Source organism: Cryptomeria japonica, chromosome 5, assembly GCF_030272615.1.
Source record: "Cryptomeria japonica chromosome 5, Sugi_1.0, whole genome shotgun sequence".
Classification (NCBI taxonomy): domain Eukaryota; kingdom Viridiplantae; phylum Streptophyta; class Pinopsida; order Cupressales; family Cupressaceae; genus Cryptomeria; species Cryptomeria japonica.
This window is the reverse complement of record NC_081409.1, coordinates 610,145,977-610,173,837: the sequence shown is the minus strand read 5'-3', so window position 1 is coordinate 610,173,837 and position 27,861 is coordinate 610,145,977.

Below are 27,861 nucleotides of genomic sequence, written 5' to 3'. Positions count from 1 at the left end.
TTAAAACCTGCCATGAATGAGATGCATAATTGGCACAACCCCATTTTAGTATGAATCAATCGAAGAAAAATGATGATTTTAGATGCTATTTTGGTTGGACTACTAGAAGCAAAAGGATGTGCTTGAATTTTAGGTAAATTTCTATGATTTTTTTTGAAACAATGCCTACAACTTTCAACAATTGCTATAAATTTGGTATTAATATGTAAATATGTTATTTTGCATAAGTCAACTTGAAATTGATTTTTTTTTATACTTTCAATTTTAGAAGGTTGTGGAAGGAGGGTTCAACATCTTCTTGATAATATATTCTTTTGTATGTTGCATGTTTTCATTTCTTGGTTATTCAATCTACTCTTCAATCCACGTCTGCCTTAAAAAATCTCTACACTATGTTCTCCATTTACAATTTTTCTATTACTTGGTGGATGGGAATAGAAAATGATATCATAGTTTTTTCTTCCCTTAGTAGCATCAATAGTGCTACAATTGTCTACGAGCCATTAATTATTTGATTTATTTGGAGCAATGGGATTGAGAAGTCTTCGTGTTTTACTCAAGTCTTCAATTTCACCATACACATGATCAAGAAATTAACTAGAGGGGACAAAATCCCTATGTATGTTTTATCTATTATTTGTACAAAGAAATTGTAGAGATTAATTTGCAAAAGGTGAAGGGTTGTTAGATCACAAAAAAGCAAATGGTATTCATTTCCTTGTCTTCTCAATCATATACTTTTCTCCCAAACAAAAATCTCTAACCCTTATTAAATTTTGACACACAATTCTTTGCTTGCCATGACCATTTGTAATGCTCACATTTTGACCAAGCAAAATGTAGGCTATTTTTTTAAAAAACTTTATTGATAACTAGTATGTTCGATAAGGAGATTTTTATGTTCCCTCAGTAATTCAAATGAGTTTAAAGCACAATGGTTCAAACAAATTTTCCCTAGTTAGATAGACGACTTGCGACATAGGCTATACTAGGATCGTTTCCTTGCCATGGCATGCGGAAACTCCACTCAACAACGTAGGTGACACATGATAAATTTATCCTTGAAATGTTATCCTTGCCTTCTTGAGTGAGGTTTCTAAGGTGATAGTAGGTTGTCATACTTTATTTAAATGGTGGCATAGCTTCGTTATTACTAAGCATGATAATTACCACTTAAATATTCTAATTATTTTAGCCAAATTCATGATGTAACTCATCACCATTAATTATTAATTTATGATAATTCTAATGTTTCACATGCAAGACTATTTCTATGACAAATGTATTATTATTACAACTCTACTAACCAAATTAGTTTAATATTAGTGTTGGCAATTATTGCCTCTAATCTTTCTTCACTAGTGAGTAGTCAAATTTCACTTCTAATAATGTTATCTCTCCATTATGAGTGTTCGCATTGCGACCTAGTATCTACTATCTACAACATTCTTAAACACAGTAACAATGATTTATTTATTCCTACCCATAACCTCACATTAATATTTATATATTATGTTGTCTAAATAAATATAAATATTAACATTTTTATTTAAAATTAGTGTCTTCCAATAACTAATATTTTTAAAAATATTGACATTAATATCATGACAAGGTTGATATACATTTTATTAAATTCATATATATATATATATACATATATACATATATATACATATATATATATATATATATACATATATATATATATACATATATATATGTATACATATATATATATATGTATATATATATGTATATATATATGTATATATATATATATATGTATATATATGTATATATGTATATATATACATATGTATATATATATATATGTATATATATATATATATATATATATATATATAGGATAATAAGACTCTTACTTTTAAAGTGGTAACTAAAAAAGCTCATATTTATTTAATATACAATTATGAGATAGATAATTATCATTTCTTATTCTAAAATAATATCTAAAAAAATTTAAACAATGTAACTTTCTAAACATCATTTAATTCTAACAAAGTAAATTTTTACGACAATATTAACAAACATTTAACAAGATAACTTTCCATAATAATATTCTAGAAGGAAATTTTATAAAATAATTTTTTAACAAAAATTTAAACAAATTAACTTTCTAAAATAATAATTTAAGATATTCAAATAAAGTAACTTTCTAACTTTTTTAATTAATAAAACCTTTCTTAAATCTGTAATTACTGTTTAGGATTAAATAAACATATTATTTTAATTTCCTTAATGAAATCTTAAAAGGAATACAAGGTAGAAACTGTATCCTTTATCAAAATTCTTTAAAATATTATTTTTATTTTAATTTTAAGATAAGATAAGAGAAATCAATATTCTAATTCTGTAAGATAAAGAGATAAAATCTTAAAGCTTGTTCTAATTCTGTAAGATAAAGATTCTCTACAAAGAGATAAAATCTCAAAGCTATGAAGATTTGTAATCATTGTTTGCTTCCAAGCTGAGGGAGATAGGAGTGCCAAAGAAAGCCGTGGTTTGCAATGGAAAGACAGATCGTTTCCTTGCAAGTAATTTTTTTTGTTGCATTAATGATTTGGTTTATATGTCTAGTTTGTATTTCTTATTCTACTAACCCCCTATTCAAAGAGAGATGGGTGCGCCATGAAATTGTTTTCCCTTATGCTTATGTTTATTTACCTATTCTTTCAGACATTTTGTATTGCTAAGCAGATGCGATAATGGTGGAAGCTAGCTTATTAAGATGTAACCATGAGGAGGAGTGCACAGAGGCTTTAGTGCATATTTTTCTGATTTATGTATTTGAAGCTAACCTTGCAGAGGAAGGGTGATAACAGAAGATCTTCTCACCCTTGAATACTCGATATACTGGTCTCACACCCATTATTTAATTTTCTGACATATGGAAACTACTTCATCTTCAGGGTCACAGGAATTGTGATCTTTCACTAAAGAGAAACCCAGTTCCTTTCTGGAGGTGGTTTTCATAGATATTTTTTTATTATGGCGATAATGATATATAAATATCTGTAAACAAAAAATTGATTTTGAATAAATTTGATTATGTCTTGTTATGCCTTGAGGCATCTACAATGACATACAATTGTTCCTAAATAAAAAATTGATTTTGATTAAATTTGACGTGCATGTTTCAGTTTTTCTATAAGTATTATATTATTTTATTATTCTGAATAAAATAGAATCATTGTCATTTGTCTTTAAGTATATGAAATTGTTACATCTTTAATATGAGTGAAAGAGTACAGCATTATTTGAACATGCAAGACAATTATATGATATCTCTTCGCAATAGATATATTTTTTTTAGAATATAAATATATTAGTTCTAAAACTGTCAAATATTACATCACAATACATATACATATATGTTACAGACTATAATTATAAAGCAACAACCATTACTGAAAGGATTATCAATCATGAATTTGTTTTCTTTGCTAACTATTTCCTCTGCACAAGGTTGAGTATTTACTAATAAGTTTACCATATTGTTTGCTTGTACTGCTCTCCTCAATCATTAATTTTGCTCACTTCTGCTACAGAGGCTATGGTTTATACCTTTTGCTTACACAGGGTAGCCACAGTCACGGCTTCATAAATAGTTATTATGAACTGGAGGATTCATTGGAAAATACCTATTTTATGAAACAATATTTTATGATAAAATGTCTTCTCTGCGTTACTTGTTTATTTTCATTTTTATTTGCCTCCACTGCTGCTTACGTACTGGTGTATTTTGATACCCATTATTTTACAGTGTTAAACATACTATCTGATTTGTTTACTAAATATTAAATCAATGCAAACATATGTTTTGTTACATAATGTATATGGTCACATTTTAAGTGATTAGAGTCCTACTCCATGCTTTCTTATTAATATACTCTCAGCCTAACTAGAATCTTCTTGCTATTAAATTTACTTATGGGTGTATAGCTGAAGTATATCCTTACATTTTCTATTATTAAAAATTATATGTTTAGTGATAATAATAACAACTCTTATTTTTATGTACAATCAAAAAATATTCATAAATAGATAATAATACTTATTAAAATAAATAGTTAAATGATATATACTTTTATCTATCTATTTATTTTGTATATATATATGTAATATGTTAACCTACCAATAGAAAATGTAGGCAAATGATCTAATGTATGACTACTTGAAACATCATCTTCTCTTAGTTACCATAAGAAGTTGCATTACCTCTTTCCTAAGTATCACTTTCACAATAGAAGTATTACAAATAGAAGAATGCAAGGAGAGCATATTTCCAACTATTACAAGTATGATGCGCCTATAAGGGAATGGTGCAGTCACAGTTAGGAGGGACCTCAAGGAGATCAATCTAGACTGTGCAGCAGGAGTAAAACACAACGAAAACAAAACAAGACAAGATGATGGAGGTAATGCAAAACTGCTTGAATTATATCATGAAAACCAATTACAATCTGTCGGCAACATGTTGGCTACAAGATTCAGCTCACTGACCTGAACTCATACATGCTCTAATTACATAATCAGTCAACTCCAGACCACTTAATCCAAAGATAGATCTTCTATATTACCCCAAAAATAATTACTACAAGCTAAATTACATTGATTTATATGATCTTGAGGGATTTGCGTCGACCCAAGAAGAATCAAATGTCGATGAACAAAATGAAAGGTGCAAAACCACCAGGTTAGCCTTCGCTAAAGAGAATCCTCCAGAAAATTCAAAGGAAGAAGTGCGGACCAAAGGGAAGGTCGGCCACACACCAAGGAATGTTGGAACAACGAATTGGAGCTCTGCAAGCTATGGAAATGATCCACAAGATTCACCAATAGAAAAATAGGTCCAAGCGGTTCTAGTGTTCTAAGCCAGAAAACTGTCTCGAAATCCGGAAGTGATAACTTGTTGGAAAAATATCCAAACGTCTCGCAGACTTGGGGGTAAGGAGATAATCATGTCCATAAGAAAAATATAGCTCCGCAAGATCCGATGAGCAAATGCAAGAAAATGCAGAAAGAAATGCTGAAATTGCAAAACAAAAAACAACTTAAAATAAATGTTTTTGTTTGATGCAAGATTGCCAAGAACCAGGGATGCTCCTGCATTAGGGAAAAACTTGTTCTCCATTTTTTAATTTATTTTTAACATTAATAATATTTTAATCCAAGAATCCATATTAAATGTATGCCAATAGAAAAAGTAAAAATCTCTTCTTCAATCTCACATTGGACCCTTAATGAACATCATAAATATTTTTTTAAGACTATCATTCCAAACAATCATACAATCTCCATTGAAGAAAATCTAAGAAAATAGAATGCCAATAGGTCATGCTCTTTGACTACACAATAACCATTTTTAACCAACCGAATTTAAGGATCCCTTAAACTACCATCTCAAACAAGCATACAAAACAATGGGAAAACACAAAGACAAGTCTTGCTCTTAATTCACAATGCAGCTTTTAGCTACAACATGATGGAATATTTCTTAGCTACTATCTTCAAACTAATGTATAAACCACCATGCAAGTTTTCCATTGTAAAGTTGTTGTCCAATTTACATTTTCATGTCAATTGCATATATAGGGGCTTTTCTTCGTTAATCTAAGTTTTAAATTTGAATATCCTGAAGCTTATTCTAGCCTTTTCTAAGGTCCTAGGTCCTTTTTGTTTTGCAAATTTTATTAAAAGGCTCCAAAAAGGTCTTTAATCTACCCATAAATGAAAAAAGGAGTATTTTTGTGTGGTTATATTGTAAAATCTTTAGAGATAGACGACACATTGACACAACTTCATGCAAAACAAAAGGTTTTCAAAAGATTTCACTTTGGAGGGAATGTTTTTAACGCCTCAATCAACCCAATCCAAGTTTAAACTCAAACACAAACTAGGGTAAACTAGAGAGCATCATGGATTCACATCAAGTTCAAGAGTTTTCGTCCTAGTTTTCAGAAAATATGCTTTCTCATGGCCACCAAGGAGAAGTTTTTTTGAACTTCTCTCAAAGATTTCAACGTTTTGAATGGAGAACTTATCAGGTTTTGGGCACTGAAGAAGGAGTATTTTGTGGGTGCATGAGAGAAATCAAAGATTTCATGATCTGGATCTCTAGTTTAAAAATATTGGAAGGTAGGTCTTCTTTCCACGTGCCCTTGTTGCATTGTTTTACCTATCATTAGAGGAGACATTTGAAGATTTTTTTTTTAATGTTTAGCTTTTGTTCCAAGTTTTTCTTCCCCAAAGATCAATGTTGTAGTTGTCTTTAAATAATGTATGAACCTTATTCATTCATGGATTTTTGTGTTTGACCTAGTACATTATTAATTTGATCATATTCTCTCAATATGATGAAGAAAATTACATGACAAAGACTGCGTTTATAGTCTTAATAGGCATATGGCAATATTTGAATGTCTAAGAGAAGGGTATTTTTGTGAAGGTCTTAAACAATGAAAAATAGTTTCTCCAAGAACCAATATGTCCTACATGAAGGAGGAATGAAGAGAAAGGGTTATGAACAATCATTTAAAGATAGAGGCATGACTGTTATTTCATTGTACAGTGTATTTTGTTAGTAAAATACAGTCTCGAGATCACAAGTTCATCATTAGCAATGTCTTCCAGGGCCCTATCATAGTTCAAAAGGGTTTTGAGCATAAAGCATTTGTGTCAATCACTAAATGTGGTCATTCATGGGTGACACCTCAGGGAGATAGTCAATAGATTAGTGGAAAATCATGAGAACTCTAGCATGAGAACTCTAGGAATAGTCCTATAGTAGAAAGAAAGAAGATGCATTGTATAGGTATGAAAGGTTCAACCCTCTCTAAAATCTATGAACACTCAAAAAATCTAATAGTACAGTCCTCCCAAATGGATAGTGATACTCATAACCACCATATAAAGGACATACATAAGATAATAACAATTATAACAATCATGAATGATGGCAACAAATACAACCTTGAAGCAGGGGACAATCTTAATAAATGTTTTAGAACAATCATGATAGGTTTGAGATGAGTCTACAAAGGAGCAATCATAAAGAGAATACAATGAGAAAACTCCAAAGTAGTTAAAACCCATGAGCTTTCAAAGGAACACCCAAGTATTAAAGATAGTGTACATAAAAGATGTGATTAGACCATGTTTCTCATGAAGGACTTAGTAGTCAAAGAATAATCAGAGGGACAGTCAAATGGAGGCCTATAACATAGTCCCTTTAGGACAAGTTACACTATATGATGTGGAGAGCAATATTCTTAGGACTTGATAGAGTTACAAGCCTTCAAGGAGGTAGTCAACAGATGCTGGAAAATGATCTTCAAATAATATTTACAATGGGTTTTAGAGAGAGTTCTTCCAAGAGCTGAAATAGTCAAAGACGGGTCACAAACTTAAAGAAACCATCAACATAAAGCCTTGCCATCATCTAAGAAATAGTTCAATTCTATCAGAAATGAAGGCCTTAATGACTATCCTAATATAGGATTCAGAGGGTGGCATCAAGGTCAAGGGTAAAAATGAGTTCTCATGAGTGTAATTGAGAGATTGAAGCCACCTAAGCCCAAGGTCATGATGATATCTTAAGAGAGGCAGAGTTTAAGTTCAAAGCACCAACTAAGGCACACATCAAAGCAGTTAGGTCTTGTTCCAATCTCAATTTGGCCTTGATTGGTGGATATTGGGGTTGTAATTGAGAGTTAAGTGAGTTTGAATCCTTCATTCTAGGATGAAAAATGCAACTTTAAAGAGTAAGTGCAATAAACAGTCATCTATCATGAATGAAACTATAGTTCCTACTTGTATGATGCAAGTTTCAAGCAAAGAGGGGTCGTCGAAGGAGAAGATCCACAGTTTCATGAGAGTTTTAAGGCTTAATTAGCAGTCCTACACCTAATTTGGAGGCATTGGTGGCTTATACATCAATCAAGATGAGTTTTGAAGCCACAAACAACTTGTTTCTAGTAGTTATGACCCCTCTTTCAAGGAGTTTACAAGCTTGTACGACCCTCAAGGATAAGATCAACCATTTGTGGGCCAAGACAACAACTAGATGGCACTTTTGGAGGCCAACTTAGCATGTAAGCAACATATCAACATCAGTTCTCTTTTCATCCAAGCATGGACAACAAGATAGCAACCATTGAAGCTATGATTTTCTCCTAAAAATAAACCCATTCTTAGCTTCAAAAAGGACTCTTCTTTGATTTTTCTTTGATGTATTCAGGTGTAAAAAAATACCTTAGAGTCATTCCTTGTAAAAAGTTAGAGTTGTTATCATGTTCTTCTACAAATCAATAAAAGTTGTTGTTGTTCTTGCTTATTCTCTTGTCCATGACATAGTATTTGATATAACATCATTTCACAAAATGAAGAGGGGAGAACGTAGCAAGGTAGATGAGATGGTTAGTATTCAAATGAAGCATTCAAACACAAAGAATAACCATTTATACCTTTCCATTTTTACCTCTCCCTCGGATTGAGCTTGATGAAGTGGATGGATGATGAGGATGCGCCCTTGATGGTCCACTTGATGTGCTCCTTGCTTGATATGGATGTGGATTGATCTTATTTGCTCAATAAGATTAATGGATTTGATAGGATTATTGGATGGATTTTGGATGGATTTGAATTTAATGAAGGATTATGAGGACATGATAGAGGGATGATTAGAAGAGGATGAGAGAAGAAATAGGCAACATGACAATGCATGAGAAGTGGATGATTTGTGAAGAGAATAGGCTCCAATTTATAGATTGGAGAAGGCCAATGGAGGGCCAAGATTGATTTGATCATGAAGGGTTGAGATTGATTTTAGATAGAAGGAATGGATCAAGGGTGCCTTGGGAAAATAAACAGGAATATAAAATTCCTTGGGAAAAGGGGGGAGAAATTTGAATTTCAAATATGAGGAATTAAAAATTCTAAAATAAGGATGCATTGAGGGATTCAAAGAAATTAGAATTTCTTTGAGAGACTAAATGTTGATGTGACATGAGTGGGAATTAAAAATTGAGGGATAATGATAATCATGATTATGAGAGATTCTAGAAGGATTAGTTAGGCTAAGTGGGATTATGAAAAGTGATTTGTAGGAATCACATGACTAGGTTAATTAATTAGAATTAATTAACTGAGTGGGTTTAGAGGAAATAATTATTGGAAGGGACTTTAGAAGAATAGGGGAATAATTAATTTATTTGCTAAATTAGTTATTGGACAATAGTGATAGGATTAATTAAATTAGATTTAATTAATTCTGAGAGGAATGAGGATAACACAATTAAATCTATAGACACCTAAAATTGTACTGTCTAATTAAATAAATATTTTTATTTATTTAACTATTTTATCGTAATTCTTCTATTAATTGAATAAATCTTTATTTATTTAATTAATTCATTTATCCTCTTCTAGCCTTATTTCTCATTTAAATAAATACATTTATTTATTTAAATAGTCCTTTTTCTAAATTAAATAAATATCTTATTTATTTAATTAATTCATTAGCCTTTTCTACCCATGACACATGTCATTCATCTCTTAATTCCTACACTACGTACCCTCTCATTATTTTCTTATTTTTTCTACCTACCCTCTAATCATAACCGAACATTTATCTTTTACACCTCTTAATCTTATCCCTCCATTTCTTATAGTGTCTTCTATATAAGGAGATTCTTCTTTCATTATCAACCCTAATCAACTAATCAATCCTTTAACCCAACTCCGCTTTCAAACTTTCATATGCGATCAAGTCTACTTGCAACCACATTTCTGTTATTTGTTGAGCTCTTGTGCACACATAAAATCTGAGAGCAAATATATCAAGCAAGATTAATGGAGAGAGGAAGAATGGAGATCCAAACCCTATTGGACATGTGATGGTATAATCTTTGTGATTTTATTTGATTTGCATTGTCTTAGGTAATCTTCATATGTTATGGTGGATCTTTGTTGTTGTTAGGCTAGGGTTTTGTGGTTGACTTCATTTAGCCTTTCAATATTGTTGTTTCCATTTTTACCATAAATATTTTGGCACGCTCGGTGGGACTCTTGTCCTTTTTGTATTTAACATCTTTTGTTGCAGATTTTGTGTTTTTGAAGTTGCAGATTTGACATTTTCGACAAACTTTTGGCATTTCTGTGTTTGCGCATCCTGGAACCGTGTTTTTGCTTTTCTGCCACATCTGTGACCTCCGTAATCGCGTTTGTGTTCGGCATTATTTTATCTTATTTTTCAGATTGCAAGGTTGCATCTCTATTTTAAAACCGCGTATGTGCACCTTTAAGACGCGTCTGTGTTCAGGAGTCACGTTTGTGTTATCTAGGTGCGTCTATGAAGGATTTAGGTGCATTTGTGATTTTCTGCCACGTTTGCGTTAGGTTTAATCGCGTCTGTGTTTTAGATCTTGCATTTTTTTCAGTTTTTGATCTAGTTTTGAGGCTTTATTTCGTCATTTGGATTTCAGATCTGGTTTATTTAGGGCTAACACCTTGTGATCTAGCTAACAAAATTGGTGCAGCTTGTCTTGGAAGCGAATCGTCTTGTTGAAGGCCCCTATTTCACAAAGTCTTTTGGATCTAAAATTTATCTAACTCGTTTGCTTGCAGGAAGGGGTAATCATTTGAAACAACCCAAACTACTAACAAATCTTTGTGGCAGGATCTTGACAAGGGTTTTCTTTCGATCTTTATTGTGTGCCTTGTTTTCATATATTACCAAACACTTCAATTTGTGCACTAAAATTGAACCAGTGTCTTTTGTGTCTTGAGAAATAGGCTCTTTTTGTTTAATCTCTAGAGGGCCTGTCTCCCCGTGTGGTCATTGGGACTACTAGTGAGGAGAGAACGACCCAAGTGGTAGCGAGGAAAACCCACCTCTTTCGAACCATTATAAATAACTGTATCCATGGTGAAAGCCATGAGTAACGTATGCTAATTAGTTCATACTGACACTATGTCTCCCCATGAACCCATTTGATCAAATTTGTTTGATTAGTTGTAGGGCGTAACCCCTATTGACTGGGAGCCTTTTGTATTTATAGAGCTGAAAGTGTCGCATGTATGACCACATGAGCGAATGCCCTTACTAGCACCTTTTTGTTTTAGAAAGCCAAAATCCTTCTAGTTGTTGGGGTAGGAGGTCAAACCTCTAGAGCAACCCACACACATACGGTTCTTAGTAGAGATACAAAGTTCACCACGAGGAGTTTTCGTGGGGACTGATGCTTGGCTGCCCCAGAGAAGAGAGTGCCGAGGGTGGAGCCAGTGGGGTCAAGCATCTAAGTATCCACTCTAAATAGTGTAGCCTCAAGGGAAACCCCATGTGGGATCAACAACTATTGTCCTGACCAACCATAATAATTGTGCTTGTCTTCTTTTAAACATTCAAACATTCAAGACCAAACATCATAACATTGTGTCTTTTGTGTCTTCAAGTGTATGCAAAACATTTTTACATCAAACAACACACTTTTCTTTGAGTCATTTTGAGTCTAAACACTTACAAACATTGAGTCTTCATTAACATTGTGTCCTCTTGTCATGAAAAACAGTCAAACAAATTCAGATTTGGTCACAATAGCAACTTCACAAATTGAAAAAATTGCACTTAGTTTCCATAAATGTGTTTGTGTCTGACAGAAACATGTCTATGTCATTTAACCGTGTTTGTGAAGTATACATGCACGCCTGTGTTCAGAATTGGAAAAATTTACAATCCAGCAAACAAGAGTAGTCAGTTTCAAACTTATTGAGCTTCCTATGTTATCTCTCTTGGTTTTCATCTAGAATTCAGCCTATTTCTGGGTCTCACAAAGTCCATCATTGCTTTACACCTTGCATTACATTCACATTTGTCTAAACTTGAGTCAAAAGGTCACTTGCTTGTCCTCATCTTGCTTTGTCAACACACTACATACAACAACATTTTGCTAAGTGGTCCCTCATCAAGGTCTATCACCTTTGGGTCTCATTTGGTCTTACTTAGAGTCAAGGTCAGCTTACCTCATCAAGAGAAACTATCATCTCTTTGGAAGCCACACCTACTCTACTACATACATACTTGGTCTTATACTTTGGACATTGCAAGTACACTTTAGATTCATTTACATTCCATCCAACTCTTGGTCTTCCATACTCTTTCCATTTTCATCTAGTCTCACACATCTTGGTCAAGACCTAGTTCATGGTTGAAACCCATTCCCAAAAATCTAGGAGAGAAGCTAAAGAGGCTCAAGAGTCTGCAAACATGAGTGCCTATGAGTATGATAATGATGTCTTTTTCAATTCTAATCATACCACATTACCTGACATGGATGCCTATAGAAACATTCCAAATGTTGAGAACATAGACACTACAAACAACAATGATACACACAATGACAATATGGACAACTTTTTCGTACATTTAGCAGAAGTGGAAGACTCCATTATGGATCCCTATTTTAATTGATTGGTTGAGGAAATAATGAGGAGAGATAGACAATGTTTCTTACAAGTGATGGCACAAAGTGGAGATAAGATCCCTCATGATTTTGACATGTCTCAAATAATGGAAAATCAACCTTTGCAACAACCTCACCTTAACATGGATCAAAGGAGGCCTAAGTGGTCTTGAATCACCATCATCTTTGTTTCAAAAACATGAGGTCATACAGATGGTCAAGCATATGATACTCACCTTCGCAGACCATTATGGAAGTCTTATATAGAAAAATATACTCAATCACATGCCAATGCTAAGGACCAACCACCAAAGCAATTGGATATCCAAAGGCATGTTCAAAATTTGGACATAAGGAAACCCAGCGTCAAATTTGGGGGCAACACACTAGAAAAAACTCATGACATGCCTGTAGAGTATGGTATACATGGACAAAATAGATATTATATTCCTCATCATGACTCTATACCAAGTGGTCCCTATACACAACATCATTATAGATCTCCTCCATATGAACATGTCTATGATCAATATCATCCATATATGCAGTATGCTCCGCCCCCACCCGATGGCTCAGGCATGGGGTATGGTCCAAGAAGTCGGTCTCCACCTAAGAACAATTTGGAGCAGCAAATTAAGGACTTACAAAAGAAAATGGAGGACATTAATACACCGAAGCCAACTTATACAATGAGAGACATATGTCCCTATCCAGTTGGCAAAAGTATTCCAATGCCTCCATTTCCTACACACTTTGTGACACCTAAGTTTGATAAGTACAGAAGAAAAGGGGATCCTAAGGCACATATAAGATAGTTTTTCATAGCTTTCATTGAGGTAGCAGCAGAAGAGACATATTTGATGAGATTATTCCCACAGAGCTTAGGTGATCAAGCTATGGAATGGTTCTCCCAACTCCCATATGGAATTAAGTCATGGGGTGACTTAGCAAAGGCATTTATCCAACATTTCTCATACAACATAGAGACAAACATATCAGTCACTACTTTGTGCAACACCAGGCAAAAAGATGGAGAATCTTTTTCATCATTTTTACGAAGATGGAGAAATCTAGCCAACAGATGCTCTTATGAAATTCCACAAAAACAAATAGTAGAGATGTTCACCCAGAATGTCCATAGAGAAATTGGTTATGATCTAAGAAAAGCTTTCTTGTCCACTTTCAAGGATGTCATTGAAAGAGGCTTAGCAATAGAGAAGGTCCTAATTGAACAAGGAGTAATTAAGATATTTAAAAAAAACAAAGAGGACTTTAAAGGAAAAGACAAGCCAAGATTTTGGAATAAAAACAAGAACACAGTCAATGATGGTGTTGTTGATGCCAATACAATACGACCCAAAATTGTTTTTTCTGGATCAAGCTCTACAAATAATCAAGTAAATACTCAAACAACTTCAAAACCGTGAAGGAAATACACCCCATTGGGAGAACCACTTGAGTTAGCTTTCAAGAAGCTAGTGGCAAACAAAATAATAACAATTCCAGATATACCTCCATATGAGCCAAAGGTCAAACCAAATTGGTGGAATGCTGATGAATATTGTGAATATCACAAGAGCAAGGGCCATAAAATAGGAAATTGTCATTGACTAAAGAACATCATACAAGATCTTATTGATAGAGGCGACATTGAGATCGAGGGACACTCATCTAACCAAGAACATGAAATGTTTAAAGAACCATTTCCAAAACATGACAAGGGAAAAGCCAAAGCCACAAATGAGTAGACCAACTATACCAGAGCATCTTATAACTATGATTTAACTGTTAATCACATTTCAATGGACAATTATGTCTGCACCATTATCACCAAGGACAAAATGCCTGGAAATTCTACCCAAAGACGTAAAGTTGTCCTAAAACGCATTGGATCTTCTTCTGAACCTACCTCTGAATGTAATGTTACAACTCGTTGAGGTAAATTTGCTTTGCAAGGTGCTCCAGCTAAAAACACCACTTCCTCATCAACCAAACCTGAGTACAATCTAGTAGAACAGTTAGGGAAGACACCCACACTTATCTCCATCCTTGAGATCTTACGCATATCCCCCGCACATAAAGCCATTCTTGAGAAAAATTTAAGAGACACTTCCATCCCCACTGATCTGAACGTGGACCAGTTTCAAGCCATGGTGGGATACCTTTCTGTTCCACACTCCCTTACATTCACAGAAGTTGACGACACCTTCGTGAGCCAACCACATACTGCACCTTTACACATTGAAGCCTTCCTACACAAACGTCAAATAAAATGAGTCCCGGTAGATGGAGGAGCTAGTCTCAATATATGTACTTTGAACATAATAATACAATTGGGATATTCAGACAAAGATGTGAATGCTACAAACAAAATTACCATCAAGGCATATGATGATAAAGAGTGTTCATCCAAAGGCACAGTCACCTTGCCTCTCAGAGTTGGGCCAATTACAAAGGATGTGATTTGTCAAGTCCTAGACCTCGATCTCACATACAACATATTGCTAGGATGCTCATGAATTCATGAGATGAGGGCAATCCCATCTACATACCACCAATGCATTAAGTTTCCTCACAATGGAGTTGAAGTAACAGTTAATGGTGATCCTAATCCATTTATATACTGCAATAACTTGAGACCAAAAGCTGAGACAATCATTCCAATTAATAGAGAAGCTATCCCTTCTTTTGCATACATTGACCCTGAAACATTAAAACCTTCAACATCAAAGCAAGGTGAGCTTAAAGGGAAATATCAGGACAAAGGCATGGGTGAATACACTTTGAATCAAACCATGTGCTTATGACAAGTTATGAGTTCACCAAAAGAATATGGACAACCACATCCTTCTAAACGGGTATCTATCATTACACTCAAATGGGATCCTACTATCTTCCAAAAGTGGGGTGAAATGGAAGAGGAAGACTCATACAAAATGCTTTACAAAGACCCTGAAGATGGTACACAAGATCACATCCGCATACCAAGTGAAAAATATGGCAAAGGATTCAAGATCCTACAAAAGTTTGGATATGATGGTAAAAGTCCTCTCGGCTTAAGAAAAGAAGGTATCACTCAACCTTTGCAACTAGAATTAACATTTAAAATTCAGTGCTCAAAAGGGCTTGGTTTCATCTCTTCCAAGGTAAACACTCACAAATCAGAAGAAGCATTACAAATCATGAGGTCCAATGATCAACAAGAGAACTGCTATTCCACTAACTCTAATGAATGGGAATAGGGTTCGAACAAATCCTCCAGTAGCTATGAACTCACCGAGACATTCAGAGAACTAGGTGAACCCACAAAAGAAGAGGAATTTTATAGAAAATTCAAAGTTGGTCAAGAAACAACCCCTAGGGATCCCACATAGTCTTTGCCTTTAGGTTCTACATCAAAATCACGAAGGATGAGGACACCCGTCCCCGAATGCGCTTTTAGTGATGACAATTTGGACTTGTTCATGATCAAGACAGATGAGGAGAGTGCGAACGATGACCTTGACAACTACCTCAACATACCTAAATATAACTGCATCTTCACCCTTAGTCCCATTGAATTTGAAAACATTGAAGGCCTTCCCCTTGTTCACCACCAACTTATTGACTGGGACCATGAAGGACCATATAGTTTGACACATTCGAAAATGATGAAGCCTTAATTGACTATCTAGGCATATGAGATGATCTTCCGCTTGGGGACCATAAGGCAGGATACACTATAGAACTCAACAACGTGGCATATTTTGGTGAGGGTGTTGGGCCTTTCAGTCACAAAAATGTAAAAATAAAAACAAATCATGGGTCTTATGGTGAAAACCACATTGTGGCACTGTCTGACCCCAAAAAAGTAAAAAGAAAGGACGTATCTGAGAGTGAAAACCTCTCTGAGGCACCCGAAGATGGAAGGCTCGACATTCTCCCGTCATCATATGAAGAAAAATCATCTATGTTAGTAGAGGAGACCATCAAAACAAACATTGGTACAAAATAAATTCCACATAGCATATTCCTGGCACAATCTCTTACAGAAATAGAAAGACCAAAGTTCATAAGTTTCTTCACAGAGCAAAAAATCAATTTTGCATGGTCATATGCTGATATGCCTGGACTGGATCCGGATTTAGTAATTCATCATTTGACAGTTAAATCGGGGGCAAAACCAATGAAACGGAAATTAAGAAAAATGCATCCACAAGTGGCATTATTAGTCAAGGCGGAGCTTGAAAAATTATTGGATGTCAGATTCATATGCCCAATTGATTATCCTGAATGGATCTCCAACTTAGTACCAGTCAGTAAGCCAGATTGTAGCATCAGAATAGGCACAGATTTTAGAGACATCAACAAAGCTTGTCCTAAGGATGATTTTCCATTGCCAAATATCGACCTGATCATAGATCTCACAGCAAGTCATGCGATGTTGTCTTTGATGGATGGATTCTCTGGATACAATCAAATAAAAATCGCATCTGAGGATCAACACAAAACAACATTTACTTGTGCCTTGGGAACTTTCTGCTAGAATATCATGCCCTTCGGGCTAAAGAATGCAGGCACTACATATCAAAGAGCCATGACTACTATCTTTCATGATCTCATGCGCGTAACTGTAGAAGACTATGTTGATGACCTCTTGGGAAAATCAATAGACAGAGAAACACATTTGGACATACTTTCAGTCATTTTTGATCAGTTAGAAAAATACAAAGTAAAACTAAACCCCAAGAAATGTGTCTTTGGAGTAACCTCCGGGAATCTTCTGGGATTCATTGTCTCAAAAAGAGGAATTGAAGCCGATCCAACAAAAGTCAAGGCGATCCTAGAGATGCCACCACCATGAAATATCAGTCAACTTCAATCTTTGTAAGGAAGACTCCAATCCATATGAATATTTATAGCATAACTTGCAGATAAATGTCATCCTTTTCAGCACTTGCTACACAAAAACATCAAATTCAAATGGGATGATAACTGTCAACAGGATTTTCAGATACTCAAAGATTATCTTCTGAATCCACTAGTCTTGATGTCACCAATTCCAGAATAATCCCTATTACTCTACATATCAGCTACATCAACAACACTGGGGGCACTCTTAGCGCAACAAGATGTTGAGGGCAAAGAAAAGGTAGTCTATTACATTAGTCGTACTTTGGTAGGCTATGAGATAAACTACACACCAATTGAGCGTGTGTGTCTCGCTATGGTCTTTGCTTCGCAAAAATTATGACACTACATGCTAACTCATAAAACTAAGCTAGCCGCAAGGATAAATCCATGGAAGTACCTTCTCAATAAAGTGATGCTTACTGGTCGACTAGCCAAATGGGTGATGCTCTTGAGTGAATTCGACATTGAATATGTAGACAAAAAAGCAATAAAAGGACAAGCTATCGTAGATCAGTTAGCAGATGCTCCCATGATAGATGATGCTCCTCTAACTTCATAATTTCCAGATGAATCCATCTTGACAGTATCACACATGAAGCCTTGGCAATTGTACTTTGACGGCTCATACACACAACATGGTGTAGGCACTGGCATCCTCTTCATCACGCCTCAAGGGGATTCCATTCCAAAATCATATTGATTATCATTTCCTTGCACTAATAAAATAGCAGAATATAAGGCATTAACAACTAGATTACGGATTGCAGTTCAGTGGAAGATCCAGGAGCTTCATGTTTTTGGGGACTCTCAACTTGTAATTCGTCAAGAAACTGATGACTACCAAACAAAGGATGAAAAATTAATGCCTTACAAAAGAATGGTGGATGACCTAAAGCAACATTTCATGAAGTTAACCTTTGAGCAAATACCAAGAGAGCAGAATCAAGCCGCAGATGCCATGGCTACTATTGCCTCGCTGATTGATCTACTATAGAATGAAACCCGCTATGAGTTCTTGGTGGATAACCTTTTGGTTCCCTCATATGAGATCACTCCTATCGAGATGATATGTGTCGTTGGTCCTAATTCCTAGTTATACGGTTCCATTTTCACATACCTTCGTAATAATACCCTTCCTCCTGACTTATCCAACAACCAACGTCGCACTTTCATTCGCCAATCTTCTCGATACGTCATTTTAGCCGATATCCTATACCGTCAAGGTCTAGATGGTACTCTTATTAGATGTTTAGAAAGGGACGAAGCTCAGATTGCGTTACGCGAAGTTCATGAAGGGATATGTGGTCCACATTCTAGTGGCCCTACCTTAGCTAAGAAACTCATTAGGACTGGATATTACTGGCCCAATATGGAAAAAGACTCATATCAGTTTGTCAATAAATGTAAGCAATGTCAAATTTGTGGAGACCTTATTCATGTGCCAGCACAAGAACTTCAACTGATTGCGACTCCTTGGCCCTTTTGTTAGTGGGGACTCGATCTCATAGGTAAGATTCACCCTCCTTCCTCTAATGACCACAAATTCATCATCACTGCCACAGAGTATTTCACAAAATGGATTGAAGTCGTGCCTCTTACACAAGTCACTGGAAAATAGATTGCTACATTCATTCTCAACTACATCATTTGTTGGTACGGTATTCCTATTTCCATCATCACTGATAATGGACATTCCTTCAAAAATCAAGATGTTCATGAACTTTGTGATCGCTTCCATATTACCCATTGTTTCTCCATGCCCTATTACCCTAAGGTAACGGTCAAGCTGAGGCGTCTAATAAAACCATTCTTAAAATCCTAAAAAAGACAGTCGATGACGCTGGCCGCAATTGGCATATCCAACTTAATCCCGCACTTTGGGCTTATCGCACAAGTGTTCACATGCCTATAGGAGCGACACCTTATTCACTTGTCTATGATGCTGAAGCTATCTTGCCTATTTAGGTCGAGTTACCATCTTTACGAGTCTCTTTGCAAAACATTATCAGTGATGAAGACTACAGGGTCTCTCGCTTGCAAGAACTAGAACTATTGGATGAACGAAGAAAAACTGATTTTAATCATCTCAAGGCTTACCAACAACGAATGAGTCACACATACAATCACAAGGTGAAGCCTCACACATTTGAGGTAGGTGACTTAGTTCTTAAAGAAAATCCTAAGAATCAGGAAGACAGAGAGAAGGGAAAATTCGAACCAAATTGGCTTGGTCCTTACATCATTACAACAGCATATGGATCCAATGCATATCAGCTCTCAACTCTAAATGGTGAACCTTTGGAGGATCCTATCAACAACATGCACCTTCGTAGGTTTTACACATAGCTCTTCAGAGTACCCTAATTCAAAAATATAAAAAATACAACAAAAAAAATTATAAAAAAAAAATACAAAATTGTTACTTGGTGAAAACCTGGCAAACAGGCACCTTGTGACACATAAAAAATAAAAAATAAAAGAGAAATAAATCCGTCCAATAGTGAAAACCACTTCGGTGGTGCCTTGGGCAAGTACCATGGTGAAAACTGGGTCACCAATGCCATGTGTAGAGAAATTGCTCCTCCCTCCTTCAAGACTCCATTTCATCCTTCACTTTGCACACACTCACAACCTTTCCATCCATAATAAATCAGCTCATATCCATGGCTAAGGCAAATCCTAAGTCTAGTGATGGGTGTGGAACTAAGAGCATCACATGTTTCAAGGAGTACAATTTCTTCCAGTTTTCTTCATTCTATCCGCGCACAATCCACAATAAAGAAACATTTGCATCGCAAATCCGTAATAAAGTTTCGTCTTCTCCACAATAAAGTATTAGTTGCATGGATTCAGTCAGTTTCAGATGAGATACAACAACAACAATGGGCTTCAAAAAATCAAATATTTCAATAGACTCAGACAACATAATGGCTCAGTGCTATCTATCCTTTTGTGAAAGTAAACATTGTGACCATAACCAAATAAGACTTATACAAGTGACAAGAGACACTAAACTTGAGGACTACAGTGCATGTTGGTGTCGATTTTTTATTTTATTTTATTTTATCTAGTTGGTGACATGTCTTTTAGCTTTTTTGGGATGTCTCTGACTAGAGATTTTATCTCCAGGATGTCTTTGACTAGAAAGGCGAGGATGGGGTATCGTCACCTATTTTTCTTTGTTGTCTGTGGATTGTCTCTTAGTAATGCTATGACTTGCCCAAGGATATGAGGACATTGTGAGTCTAGTATGAACTGGGGAATTCCTTGTTTGTGACTATTTGATCTCCATGCAAATGGGTACAATGACTTTCTGGATCGAACCTATGTCTGGATTGTCATAACCTACTTGCCATAATAGAGCTCAATGATGATAACACACAAGAAACTCTTTCACTTCCATATCTTCTATCTTCCACCCCCCTTTCTTGATTGACTTCCATCGCCTTTCTTGAGTCCATGTAGCCTTCTATCACATGACTGAGTATAATGACACACCAAAAACATTTGTATTTCATGTAGTTGCACCCGCATTACCACATTTTAGAATTTCATACATACATATAGATATCACAATTAAATCACACCCTACACACAACACATGTTAGCACATTTTACATTCTCATCATGTAAATAGTTTTATGCATCATCATATCCATTTGCATTTCATACATTCATATTTGCATCATGCATAACATATTAAAAACATAAAAGAACAAAAAGATTGCATTCCCTCATGTACATATTTGCATCCATATCATAAGCATCACATAGAAGCAACATCACATAGGTACACATGCATATAGCTACCCCAAGGATGAATCATCTCATATATATATCAAAATCATAAGTGTCATGATACAATGATGTCAAAATACATATGGCTACAAAATCACCCGAAGGTGTCTACATCATCATACAAAAATGGTACAAAAACTGATACATAGGGAGCCCTCTAAGGCTATGATGAACTCCCTCCCTCGGAGCCAGTTGGCCTCGATGGAGTTTGAGCTCTAGAAGGACCCGCCCTAGGATCATCTCTCTTGCCCCCTCTATCTGGTGGTGGTGGAGGACCCATAACCCTACTGCTAGATGCCTGTCTCCTGTCTCTCCCTCCAGAGGTCGTCGTAGTCCACGATGGTCTCTGAAAGCTCCTAGCCCCCTGATCTGGTGGCATCGCTCCATAGTACAGGTCTCTACAGTAGGCTATCTCCTCCCCTGCCAATAGAACATAGGCGTATCTGACCCCTGTGTCCTCTGCTGCCTACCTCCCTGCCCTCAGTGCTGTCTCAACCTCTATATAGCGTTGAATAGCCTGATCCCTCTCCCACTCAGTGTCCCTTAGCTGTCTCCTGAGCCTATCTATCTCCCTCTCCAGATCCTGGATCTAATCTACCTATCCCTGGCAGATCTCCCTCAAGGATAATAGTTCATCCTCCTCCTCTCCCCCTCATCTTGTCCCTATGGCTGCTCCTATCCCTATCCCCGTCCCTATACCTGTCTGGGAACATGTGCTGCTAGCACCTGTAACGACAATCCACCTCTACCCCTCACTACATGAGCCTGTCTCTCCTCTCTGCCCTCTCTCCTTCGAGCCACTCTCCTCTCTACCACTGCGCCTCACTTCCAATGTTGGCCTCTGCCTCCACCATCCCCACTATCATCTCCATCACCTCCACCTTCTCCCTCTATCGGCTCCCCTGGATCCATCAGCCATGAAAATAGATGATCTCCCCAATATGCAGTGTACTCTGCATCCATCCCTGCATCCTCTATATCTACCCATATATCCCAAGGCATGAGAACCATCTCTACCATCTGTGTCACAACCTGATCATAATGTAGAAATGGCCCCAAATGCACTTGATCCCTCACTGTCTCTGCATACATCCCTGAACCCCGTGGCATCCGATGTATCCTGCCAAATAGCCTGCATACCCTATCTATCAACTACCTATCAATCACATATGGTGTCGTCCGTATCAGATACCTGCTCCGGAATACATACGACAGCTCCACTACATCATCCTCCCACTCCTCACAGCCTAATTAAGGCCTCCATCTCACACTGTCTATCTCATCGATAACCCTGCGCCAATACTCCAGTCTCCCAATCCATGGTTGTGATGTAATCATATCATATAAATGTACATAGCAGTGCCCATGTCCCCTGCCTCTAAAATGTATCAGATGTGTAACCGACAAATTCTCATATGCCCATACCTGCAACAGTGTCACTCTGCATCCTAATCCTGCTGATCCCTGATACACAGACTGATGCAACTCATAATACAAGTGTGCTAGGAGACATGGTCCCCATGCAAACCTGGTGTGCTATGTCACCAATGTCTCCAGAGTCCTCCCCCATCCCACAACCAACCCTCGTGTCGCCCTATCCGGATAGAGTAATCCACTGATAACTCCTGCTAGCACCGCCGGTAGCGCTAATCTTGTCATTGTCATGGTGTCCCAAGCCACATGTCCCACCCTCATCTCCAGTCTTGGATCCTGAAACACTTGTCTCAGTGCATCCATGTCTCCCTCTCGATCGTAAGGAACTAACTCCCCATCGATCGGTATCCGCAATATCCTATATACATCCTCCAAGGTGACTGTCATCCCACCCATCGGCAATTGAAATGTACATGTCTCTGAGTGCCATCTCTCAGCTAATGCAGTCAACAATCCCATGTTCGCCTGAAAATCGGGTACATACAGAATATATCGCAATCCCATAGCCTAAATTGCTGCTCTATCCTCGAATGTCAGCTCTGGTCGTAAACTTTGAGTCGAAGGGAATCTCTCTCATGACTCCAACATCGGTAGGTCCTCCTGCAGTTAAGCAAATCAACTGTGTTAATTCTAGAGGTACTCCCTATTCATCACAAAGTGCTTCTTTTTATCTTAGTGCTTATATCTATCATATGGCACTCTATCCTAGTGGCATTCCCTATTCATCACAAAGTGCTACTTTTTATCATAGTGGTACTTTCTATTCATCACAAAGTGCTACTTTTTATCCTAGTGGTACTCCTTGTTCATCACAAAGTGCTACTTTCTATCCTAGTAGAATTCCCTGTTCATCACAAAATGTTGCTTTGATCCTATCTTTTAGGGCACCTACTTAAGTGTATCCTCTTGAGTAGCTTATCCAATTGACAACGTATGTTCTATCACATAATTGTCAATTTCAGCCTAATCTAATTGACAACGTATGTTCTATCACAGAATTGTCAATTTCTATGGTATTCCATGTTCATCACAAAGTGCCTTGCTCCATCCTATCCTAGGGCCTCTGCTTGAGTGTATCCTCTTGAGTAGTTTCTTGATTGGCAACGTATGTTCTATCACAGAATTATCAATCCCAACCCTATCTACTATCCTAGTCTTCCCTAGAGGACTTGCTTGAGTCTATCCTCTCAGCAGCTTATCCAAACCACAATGTATGTTTATCACAGAATTGTCGATTCGACCTTGAAGATATAAACGCGCATTCATGACACAAACGCGGTTGCATACTTCACAAATGTGTTTGTCCCACACAAATACGCCTAGCACAAACACAGACGCGCCTAGCCTACCCAGACGCGCTTGGCACCAACGTAGACGTGCCTTCCCATTTTTCCCCTGCTTGACATTTTTCTAACATACCTAATGCACATTTATTGACCTACCTAGCATGCATTTATGACAACAATTAATGCAAAAAAGTACAAGGAGATTTTGTGGTACTTACCGGCTCTCCTGCATCTGTTGGCCTCTGATATCGGCGAACGCAGTCGAATATGTACACCAATGCCATCACTGCTGACTGCTAATTGCTCTTTGTTGTCTCTACACTCTGATCTCTTAGGTGTGTGGATGACAATGAGGATGTTTTCCCTCGTAGTCTATCTTATAGACTACCCTAGCCCTAGTCTCCCGAGTCAGTCTTCTTTATCCCATGACTTTGTCACTCAATCCTATCTGATCAGTCCATTCTAGCCTTTCTTTCTTATTGAGAGATTGTCTGCGATCTTTTCAGACATTTTCATCCTATCTCTCAAGGGGGCATATCATTCCCATCTTGGGGAAACTTTGTATCAATTCATCTTATCTTCTTTGAAACAACGCAACAAGCTGCATTGTCTCAAAGAGGGGAAAAATGTAGACACCTAAAATTGTATTGTCTAATTAAATAAATATTTTTATTTATTTAACTATTTTATCCTAATTCTTCTATTAATTGAATAAATCTTTATTTATTTAATTAATTCATTTATCCTCTTCTAGCCTTATTTCTCATTTAAATAAATACATTTATTTATTTAAATAGTCCTTTTACTAAATTAAATAAATATCTTATTTATTTAATTGATCCCACTTCCTCTATTAATTAAATAAATCTTTATTTATTTAATTAATTCATTAGTCTTTTCTACCCATGACACATGTCATCCGTCTCTTAATTCCTACACTACCTAACCTCTCATTATTTTCTTATTTCCTCTACCTACCCTCTAATCATAGCTGACCATTTATCTTTTACACCTCTTAATCTTATCCCTCCATTTCTTATAGTGTCTTCTATATAAGGAGATTCTTCCTTCATTATCAACCCTAATCATCTAATCAATCCTTCAACCCAACTACGCTTTCAAACTTTCATATGCGATCAAGTCTACTTGCAACCACATTTCCGTTCTTTGTTGAGCTCTTGTGCACATATAAAATCTGAGAGCAAATATATCAAGCAAGATCAATGGAGATAGGAAGAATGAAGATCCAAACCCTATTGGACATGTGATGGTATAATCTTTGTGATTTTATTTGATTTGCATTGTCTTAGGAAATCTTCAATTGTTATGGTGGATCTTTGTTGTTGTTAGGCTAGGGTTTTGTGGTTGAATTCATTTAGTCTTTCAATATTGTTGTTTCCATTTTTACCATAAACAAAGTCAATTAATTATGTTTATAGGCTTAAATTAATTAAAATATTAATATTAGCTGTCTATAGTATTGTATGTTCATTTTATAAAATGCATTGTGGTTTGTCCAAATCCTTTGATTTCATTACATCTATACAATGTTTTTGGCAAGTAATCTTAAGGCTAGATCAGGTTATATGTTGTGTTAAGTTTCATTTCAATCTCTACGACTATATGAATCATCTCATATGTATGAAAAGTTGAAACAGACCACCTCCATATGAAATATTTATGATCATCTTAGGGTTGAACAAGTTGTGAACACAGTTGCTCCTTCGTTAATTTAGTTGTAATGAATCCATTTCAATACCACAAAATTAATATCAATGCATCACCTCATGTTAGTTCTAAAATTTTATTTTAAAGCATTCTTTATCCCTTTTCTCAATCAAGGTTTTAAGTTTAGGTGATACTCAAAGGGAACCAACCCTTCATTTGGAGGTATACTTTCAGCATAGGGTAGCCACAAGCTTGAATTAGTCCCATGTTTCATAGATTGGATAAGTCTAGGCTTAGCTAGGGTGCAGATCTTAGTGACAACAGTTTTTGGCATGCCTCGTGGGATGTTGAACTGATTTTCAGGTCAAAAAGATATTCATTTTGTTGTTGTCTTGGTGTGAAAAACACTTTTTCAAACCTTCCTAAGGTTAAATGTCATGCTTGGTGACTCTGAGTCTCTTATTTTTCATAGTTTTTGTGCATATAGCTAATGAGAAGGATACAAACCAAATCAGGTTCAAATCAAAGGATTCAAACTAGGCAAAGTACAACCGCATTTGAGTACTTGCAACTATCACCACAAAAAAGGAAGAGCAGAAAAACAAGAAGAGATCTCAGTCCATCAAATAGAACTTAGTCTACTCCTCCTAACCTCATATCTACAGTTACAACAGCTCCTAGGAATCTATTACCAGCGAATCCTACAGTTCAAATTCTTCCAAATCTAATGGCTCACAATCCTCCTCCTAGGAATCATCCTTTTACTCCTTTTGATTAAGGAAGCCCCTTTAATATTGCACAAGATGATGACATTCCAGCAATAACTCTTAAGAGTTTGCCATTTTGCACTGGGGAAGATCAAACTATAACTATAGAGCATATTAGAGACGTGGCTTCCTTGTGTGGAGTTCATCACATCACTCGGGAAAATGTTTCAGTGAGGCTTTTAGCAACTTTCTTCAAGTGTAAAGACCTTCAATGGTTCAAAGGTTTGGCTATTAACTCAATAGGTTCCTAGGACTAGCTATGTGCTGCCTTGAATAGGCAGTTTGTGTGTAAGTCAAACCATCTTTCTTCGGTAGAGCAGCTCACTACCATCAAGAGGGCACCACATGAGCAGATAGTGGAATTTAACTTTCGGTTTCAAAAGATTTGGAATAGGATTCTAGCTACAGTAAGGCCTTCTAATGATCATGATTTCTTGTATTATCTTAAGGCTCTTAACAATGACATTTCAGTAATGATTCGGTCTATGGGAGGGTTTTCATTACTAGAAGCCCTTTATATTGCAATAAGGGCTGAAAATAGTCTCATCCAAGCTAGAAAGATTGTGCCTAGGCATCCAATGCCTATTTATCCTAAAGTGTAGCCTATCCTTGAACACATTACAACCTTAGCTTCTCTTCCACTTGTCCTAGCTTTGAGTTATCAAGCTACACCTCAAAATAATGTTGTTTAAAATTAGTCCAATGAGCTTCAAGAGATCAAGACTTTATTGGATAATTTTAGTACAAAGTTGGTAAATATAGATAAGCAACAAGCACAACAAGCACAAAATACCAGGCCTATTGCAGCCCCATATTAGCCTTATGTGCCTCCCAATCGAGCTGGCCCTCAATCCCAAAGAAGGAATTACAATGCTAGGCCTTTTTAGCCTTACAATCCTAATGCAACTAGTTCCTCAATAGAGATAATTCCTATCCAAAATAACTATTCTCAAGAACATTATTGGTGCTACCATTACAATAAACCCCATGATCAAGCAACATGCTCCAATTCTAGGATGAACCAAGTTCTTATGGTTCAAAATAATATTTTTGCACAACAAAATATAGTCCAAGAAAGTAATGATCAACAAGGTGCACATCACGATTGGACCAATCAAGATGTAGCTTTGGTAAATTTTCAAGAAGAGGACTATTGTGGAGTGAATTACACTAGTCTGAATCGGCCCTATGTACCTATTGCAGGTAATATAAGATCCAAGAGGAATGTTGTAGATGAAGGACAATAGGTAGATGTGAGAAAAAACCAAGAATCCACAAGCCAACAAGCGATTAAGGTTCCTTATTAAGCATAGAATATTCAAATCTTGCCAAGAGGACAAGGTGTAGCAACTAAAGATCAACCCAATATAGTTGCAAGCACAACAAATACAAGGACAATCTGTTGTTCCTAAGGTGCAGCAGAAGGTGAGCCTAAATTCTTTTAATGTTTTGGAACATATGAAGAAGTCTAATGTCAGTAATTTAGTATGGGACTCCCTAGCCCTTCCCAAGCAAAAGGATCTTCTGCAGGAA